The sequence below is a fragment of the Tamandua tetradactyla genome, chromosome 6 (assembly GCF_023851605.1).
Source record: "Tamandua tetradactyla isolate mTamTet1 chromosome 6, mTamTet1.pri, whole genome shotgun sequence".
NCBI lineage: Eukaryota > Metazoa > Chordata > Mammalia > Pilosa > Myrmecophagidae > Tamandua > Tamandua tetradactyla.
This window is the reverse complement of record NC_135332.1, coordinates 166599860-166607628: the sequence shown is the minus strand read 5'-3', so window position 1 is coordinate 166607628 and position 7769 is coordinate 166599860.

Genomic DNA, 7769 nt, shown 5'->3' with positions numbered 1-7769 from the left:
AATTAATGCCTTCATTCATTAAAGAAAATTTTATTGAATAAACTCTATGCATAGAGGTACAGGGAACTCCTTATCTTATCAGTTGCAATATCCTTGTAAGACAGCCCCTGACCTAGAAATATTTAAAATATAATGTATTTGTATACAAGTCCTAGTTATTTATGATACAACATTATATCCAGCTCTCTTCGTACTATTTCAACATAAAATCAATACCACACTCTAAGCAGAGGCGTTAAGTGAGAGTTTAAAATTTTTCTCTAGCATTTTAAGTTCTTTTACATTAAGTTGAACATATTTATAGTATGTAGCCAAAATTTTTAAAATGACGCATTTTCTTAACAAGTAAGTAGTTTCCGTGTCTACCATTATGTTTAGTAGAACAAAACAAATTTTACTGAGGACTTAGGCCAGTGTTTTCAAATTATGTTAAGTACCTAAACCCCCAGAAAAGGATAATCTCACATTAAATACCAGGGTTTAAAAATCGATTGTGGGGCATTGGGGCAGACCTACTTATTGCCTTATTTTCCAATCTACTCTAGATAACCCACCTGCTACCCATATGAAGCCCTGGGATTTGCTATATCACATATTACATATGTAATACTTTATTTACATATACATACTTTGTATGACTGCAAGTCCCTGAGGATTTCTAATCAGTTTCTTACCTGTAAATCTACAAAGAAGTATAATAATGGCTGTCAAATCATGCTAATTTCAGCATGAGCCTAAACCAGTTTTAATAGGAAGGAGGAACAGCATCGAAATCAACAATAATACTAAAATTAACCAAAAATTTTTTTGTATTTTTTTATTTGTTTTCGCTTTGGGACTAGCATTCACTGCATTGAGAACTTTATTGCAGCATTATCACACCCACTCTTTATAATGTACCTATCAGGTAGGCCACGAATACCTCTATTTTATAGGTAAGTATATTAGATTAATGAAAGAGTTTTAAATAATTAGAGATTATTGTGACTTCCACAAAATCACACATCTAGTAAGTGTAAAAGATAAAATTTGAATCTGTCTGATTTTATCTAACTCCCAAACCAGTAATTTTATACCGCATGTTGTAGGGACTTCTCTACCCACTGCATCTTTTCATTAGACTCCTCAATGTCAATAAAGGAATTCAACCCTCCCAAATGTAATGTGCACTGTTAAAAAATTTTCACTGTAATTCAGAATATTTGCATATCAGGACATGATAGGGAATATAAATTCTAGTCATTACTGACCATTTTTTAAAGAAAAGACAAAAAGAGATTTTATGTTCATGGACGATTTTTGAAGGCCAGGTATTCTATTCATTCCTTTAGATTTTCCGCCATTTAACCACACCTCCAACAAGAGAAGAAGAAACTTGAGGTTGTATTAAACAAAGGTTTTACACCTAAATACCTTGGAGAAACTATCACTAATCATAATCCTGACATAATGAGAGACAGTTGGGTTGGGTATTATGTTTGATTTTGTTTAGTTCCCCGCTAAATATATTGAGCTTGAGGCTATGGTGTTCTACCATAATTACATTGTGTGGCGGCTATGGTACAGAATGCATGTGGAAATTTCTGATAGTTCCTTATATTATTTATTTGAAATTAGAGTAAGAAATTTAGAGTTATGGCTGAGGATTTGACAGGCACCTGTATGGAGATGACAGTTGAAGTTTTCAGGGCAGCGCTCTCAGACAAAAACAAAAAAACAAGCCAAGCCCCAAAATGTATTTACAAGATCCCTTTGTCTGAGATTTAGAAATGACGAAGCGAGATACGGGCCTCCTTGCTGTAGTTTCTGTTGACAAGCAAAAGCCTGTGCTGTGATTGTTTTAAAGTATTCTGTTTAGCTTTGACTGTTTGATTTACCATCAGATTCAGTTTTCTAGAGACTGTACCCCAGCTTCATGGGTGGCGAAGGGATTGGTAGAGGTGGCAGTGGCAAAGGCAGAAGCAGCTTCCTGATCTCTTAATATCCCCATGCTGACGTGATCTTGGATTGAACAGTACAGTGGTGCCCCTTCTGACTTCTACTTCCTGCCTACCAAACAGTGCTGCAAGCAACTAATTTCCAGTATCCAATTCCATTCTATTTAAAATATATAGGGTGGTTCCTGTTTCTGCACTGGGCACTTACTGACACAGCAGTCACCCAGACCATGTGTTGCAAATGTGAATCAAAAAGAATAAAGATTGACAGATATTGATTTTTTTAAAAATAAGAGTTACGTAGATGTAATTGACATGAGAGAATTAGAAGAAAGATTTAATAGTGATGGCACTGATGATGATGGTAACACTTATTTTGTGTTTATTGTTTGACACACACACTCTTCTAATTGTATTACATTTTAACTCATTCAGTCTCACAACTACCCTTTGAATTACTCTTTGAAGTATGTATATCATATTATATGGATGGAAAAACTGAAGCATCAATATATTAAATGAAGTGCCCCGTATCAAAGTGATAAAGACCTGAGGCTGCAATTTGAATACCAGTAATTTTACACCAGAATTTGTGCTGTTAATCGCCACACTATTCTGCTTCTAAATGTCAGAGTAAGTGTTTAAAGGAATAAATAAATGATGATAAAACCAAAGGTGAGAATAGACACAGTGTTTATGTATATTGGTTACGAAAGAAAGCTAAAACTTAAGCTGCACTTTGATAGAGCCATAAAGCCAGGGATTTTTGTTTGTTTTATCTTTGTATTTGTATTTGTTTTTATGGTTGTCATTTTTTCAGCATAGGAGATAAGTATTCATACGTGAAAGTAGAATGGGACAAGGTAATACAGTGAGAGTGATCAAAGCAATAGAAGAGAGGATAATATCAGGCACATAAGAAGAAAAAGAACAGTTGGGGAATCAAGACTTACTATCATGGCAGAGAAGTGGTAACTTCTGTCAAAGAAGAGAGTCGGTGATTTGTGTGAAGACGAACAAATAACAAATGACTGAGGAGGGCAGACAAACTAATTCACACTTAGTGGATTTAATATGTTTAAATAAGGAACTGCTGAGAGTTTCTTTTTCTATGCTTGTGAAAAATCTCCTCAAACATCTCAGTTTACCATCTGCGGCAGGGTGTAGCGACTAAAAACATCCTTTGTCGAATGATTATGAATATACTGTAGTGATCTGGGGGAAGAGGAGCTCACAATTTTGCACTTAAAGCTCTTTGAACATGTCTGTAGCTACAGAGTTTGAAGCCGGAGGAAATGGAAATAGAGGTGTAAGAAATCAGGGCAGTCGATTGAGGTTTATTTTCAAATATTTTATTTTTATACTGCTATTCTCCTTTGGTGGGAGAAATGGATTGTAGGAGCAGCCACTTTAACCAAAATGTTTGCATAATGGACGTTTCTAATTAGACAGTCTTCTGGTGATGGAAGTTTTACAAGTAAAACAGAGACAACCAAAATGATTTGCCAAGATTACCCAAGCTGTGATCAGATATTGGTGTACAGCCCTCAAGCCACACTCATTTCCAGATGTCTAAGTAAGAAAGTGTGGGTTAAAAGTACTCTTTATTTGCTACATTCCATCATTGTGTGTTCCACAAATTCATGCAAGGACATGTTCAGCCATTCAACGTACTTAGCATTACTAGGTGCCAGGTTCTGATCTAAGCAGTTGTGATACACTGGGTGTTCTAAGCTTGACTCTTGGGTATGACTTTCCCAGAATAGTTACCACCTCTCTGATGTGGTGATGATGGTGGTGGTTACATATAAAGGTGACAATTACATGCAGAATGAGTCAAGAATTTCAACATTAGATTCAGCCAAGGCAGCTTCACAGGACCTATAAATTTGCTTTCTCATTTCAACTAAAATGTCTCTATAAGAAACTTGAAACTAAAGTAACAAGGTCTGGCAAATACGATTTCTTTGAAAATCATATTTCGTAAGCGTTCCAGTAGCTGGTTCTAATTATTTTCAAACAGTGCCCTTTTGGAGCTAAACAAAGCATGCCAGAGTAGAAGGGAGACAGATTACTGATTTGAGGATGAAGTTCTGTTGGATCTGGAGTATCAACTAAATTGAAGCAAACCCAGGATGGCTTATAATGAAGATGTGCATAAGGACAGAGAAAATCCCAATGATACTTAAGTTATTATAAAGCCTGAGGATTGCAAAGCAATATTCTATGCTGTGTACAGGCTGGGATGCAAGGCCTTTACACAAACACCATATGCTTTGTCTCTGTGTTTCCCAACAACCCAGCCCTCCCTATCAGCACGGCTTTCATCATTCAATGCCAGTGCCCATGTGCTCCGACTGGAAACAGCCTGGCATGAAAGAGGCTGGGCAAGGCCTGGGTGTTATGCCTGGTGGAGCTCAGGTAGGCTCTGGCTAGCATCACCCAGTCAGGAGAAGTTGGGCAGTCCCACAATTAAACACTAAGGGATGGAATTTCCTGACTTTCTCTTTTTCTCTAGTATTTTCCTACTACTGATTTTTCCATAGTCCAAGAAAGTGGTCTTCAAATAATTTAGAAAAACTATATATCCTTCTTATGTTTTTAAGGTGATACCTAATTTAAAAAAATCTTCAATGTGCATAATGGTAAAAGATGCCAATTTGATAGATTTAAATATTGACACTAAAAAAAGAAAATAAGTTTACATGTATCCAGTGACAACTAGCATGCTTACCAACACCTGTTTAAACATATGCATGGACAAACTGTTCTTTAGCAGTCGGAAGTATTTCTTTTACGTTTCCTCTTTGTGTTTACTTGTGCATTCTCATTGCTAAATAGACATTTATTTAAATTTTATACATTTTAAGCTTTTAAAATGATCTTTTATTGATTTTTCTAGTTTAAAATAAATATATGACAATAAGATACATATTTATAAATTAAAATTTCACTTTTTGTTTTCTTTAATACTAAGGCTTTTATGTTAAAATTTCTTCCATATTAACTAACCATTATAATTCTTATTAATAGATAATTGATCAAAGCAACATGACCATAGTGTATGGTACAGGTTTGAATAAGTACTTTAAAGGGGGAAAATTTTGTTGGAGATAACATCTCAGTGAGATCAGTAGGGATATTGTATTATTAATTCAGTAACCAATGAATAAATATTACATTTGTTTACAATGAGATAGGATCTAGCATTAATTCTTAGTTCATTGTTATAGTTGTTAGCACCAAAAAACATTGTTTGTATGAACAATAGAAATGAGAAAAGCTTTTTTTTGTAGTGATTGCATTTATTTCTTTGCGTATCTTTTTACTGATAGACCAATATAATTTAGTGATATATTGCATAAAATTATTTACTGATAACAATGCAGTTAGTCCCCTTGCGATTTTGCTGAAAACAGAGTTGGAAAATATCTCACTTGCAAAAGGCTTTGTGTCCTATTCATCACAGTCATTCATTTTCTTAATTTCTGAGAAGGTCAAATTTTCCCCAAGATTTATTAAATAGCTATTAATTACATTATTTTTCTCTCAAGCTTAATATTTTTAACCTGATATATTAAAAAATGTTCAGAAAAAATTTCTTCCACATAGTTTTGTAAATAGAATGCTTTTATAAAGTATTTTCTCTTCATGCATCCTTCCAACATATCTTGTCAAAACTTTAAAACTTTAAAATTAGCTGTTTAAATTTATAGAAAAAATGATATCAATTGGAGAAAAGGAAGTCTTCATTGTCAAACTGAAGATGCATTTTCAACTTGAATGGCTCTTGCATCTCCAAGATCTGTACTTACGAATTTTTAGGTAGAATAGTGGAAAGATAGATATATAGACAGATAGATAAAGCCATAAAACTATTCCAGGAGCTTGTGGTCTATGACAAAAGACCATGTCACCTGTAATTTTTGATTCCAGTGTTCTCTTGGCATATTTTTTAGTTGAGTCATGTGTTCTTTGAAAATATTCTGGGTAGGGAAGAGGTGAGATCAATAAATTAAACTGTCATTAATTTGCAAATCCATATGAATTCAAAATATCCCAATTTAGGCAAAAATATCCCCATGTATACTGCATGCTTCCTCCTTAACAGGACTATCTGTAAGGCTGGGAAAGCTAAAATGCCATTCTGTGAGTGAGCGATGTCTTGAATAAAAGGGGTTTCTTCCGCAACAATAATTTTAATTATTTTCCTCTTTGATATCCTGGTGGGTTTACACAGGTTGAAAAGTTTTAAACAGAGATGCATATAGATCTTTGATGAAAATATGATGAGAGGATACAGGATCAGCTGTGTACTTTGAAAAACAACTCTTGCCACACTGACTTATTAGAGGATGACAAGTATGAATTCGGGAAGAACAATTAGAAGTTATGGCAGTATTCCATCCAAGATATGGTGGTAACTTGAGTTAGAAGGTGGAAAGACATAGGATGCAATTTATTTTATCTGAAATATATGCCAGTTCAGAGAAAGAGCATCACTTTTATGGAAGCCAAAAAATCTCTTCCCAACCTCAAAAATATTCCAGATAAAGAGAAGGCATTTCAAGCCACCTAGAGAGTTATAAGGGCTTCCTTTTTTGTCCCTTAGTTTTTTCATACCCCACAAGTTAGATGGCACAACTTGAATACCCTAGTTCTAAAGTCTTGTAGATATTCTTCCATCCAGTTGCTGCAGAAAGAATCCAGAATATAATAATTCAGCTTCTGAATATATTACTTAGCTTAAGTCATCTATGAATCTAGAAAGTTATTTGCATTATCAAAAATCAAACCTCCTGCTCTTAATGTTCACATCTTCATATTTTTTAATAATACTATTTCATCTATTCCTTCATAACAAAAGTTACAGTACCTCTATAATATAGAGAAGAATTTGCCCTTGTGTGATGATTCTTGGATTGTATGAACCACAGAATCATAGGGTTTCAGAGGTGGAAAAGAATTCTTCATTTTCCAGATGGGGAAAATCATTATAACTTTCCCAAGAAAGGAAGCTTATTAAAGACAGCGGATGGGCTGGTATGAAAGGGAAGGGGCTGGTATTCTGCACCACTTGACTGCAGCCTGCCCCCACACCTGCAGGGTTCTCAGCACGCTGAATCCATGTGACAACAAGAGAATCCACAATCACAAAACAGTCTGGACATACGGGAAGAAAAGGACATAAATTATCTATAGCAGGTTTTTTTTTTTTTTTATTCTCTTGGTCTGCTATGGTTCCAAATCTAATAAGCTGGTGGTACAAGTGTGATTTTGCTGGAACACCTCAGAACACCTCAGAAGAAGTGATATCTATCCCCGACTCCATAGCCACTTGTGCAAATCATATCATGGCTGCTGTCTCTTTCTCTTCCAGTTAGTCTATAAATATTTGGCAACCCAGTTCTAGCCTCCCTAGCTCTGTGTGTGTGTGTGTGTGTGTGTGTGTGTGTGTGTGTGTGATGTACATTTTCAAAGGTGAACCTGTGGCAGGCAGAATAATGGCTCCCAAAGATGCCCGTGTCTTAATCCTGAGAATTAAGATTGCAGATGGATTTAAGGTTACTAATCACTTGACCTCGAGGTGGGGAGATTGTCCTGCATTTTTTGGTTCTGTTCAGTGTAATCCCAAGGATCTTACAAGTGGAAGAAAGAGGCAGAAGAAGGAAAATCAGAGGGATGAAAGCCTGGGAAAGATTCAACTCGGTGCTGCTGGAGGAATAGGCCATGAATCAAAGACTGTGGGTGGCCTCTAGAAGCAGAGGAGGCCAAGGGCACAGATCCTTCCCTAGAGATTCCAGAAGGAATGCAGCCTTGCTGACACCTTGA